Source organism: Penaeus monodon, chromosome 34 (assembly GCF_015228065.2).
Source record: "Penaeus monodon isolate SGIC_2016 chromosome 34, NSTDA_Pmon_1, whole genome shotgun sequence".
NCBI classification, from domain to species: Eukaryota; Metazoa; Arthropoda; class Malacostraca; order Decapoda; family Penaeidae; genus Penaeus; species Penaeus monodon.
In genome coordinates this window covers 12115750-12116601 of record NC_051419.1, presented here as the reverse complement: position 1 = coordinate 12116601, position 852 = coordinate 12115750, and positions in this window count along the sequence as shown.

Genomic DNA, 852 nt, shown 5'->3' with positions numbered 1-852 from the left:
TCCCTTTATGAAAGAGTTGTGCACTTCAACATACAATTAATTACTGATGTGCATACACTCCAGCCAAGGAGTATGGAATGATACAATGCAATTTTCTTTCATTGCAATGTAAGTATTACAGGTCTGGAAAAAACTCCCTTTTATCTATCCAAGTATATAGTCTATACTAGTTAGAGAACTTGCAGATTTAGATGGATTAAAAAGAATACCTTTAACCCAACCAATGTGGTGTTTATCATCAAAGAGAGAGATTATTAAAGAGGTACCATGGGAGAGCAGGTATGCAAGTACTCCATGCTCAGTTGGGTTTCTGAAGGTGTCTTTGGTGCTAAACAATGATCGAGACTATGCAATCTGGCAGCCCTCGTTCTGGGTATGGGTGTCGAGGACTTCTGGCACCACCACGATGGTTCAGTGAGACCGGGGGATTGACACGGCTAGCTCGTGTTCCTCAAAGCTAATGTGGGAGCTCAGAAAAACTGTGTCCAGATGGACGATTGATAACTACCTCTGCAAAAGTTCTGAGTTATAAGAAGGGCTGCTATCATGTCTTTTGTCACATTCTTGGAATTAAGGGATAGGGGTGGGAAGGGAAAGGTGTTAAAGGGTTTGGTGAAACGGGAAAGGAGATGGGGGACTTGTACATATACACATATATACATATACATGGTTTTCTTGTACCCCTACTCTAGAGAGCAGCTTGCATCAACGATCAGAAGCTGGCATGACTAACCCACAACATCACAGAACGCTAAGGATCTGAGCGAAAGACGAGGTACTCCCCCAAGCTCTAAGTGGAACCATCAGTACTAAAAACATGATGGTCTTCGGCTTCAAAGACCTTTCAGTTCC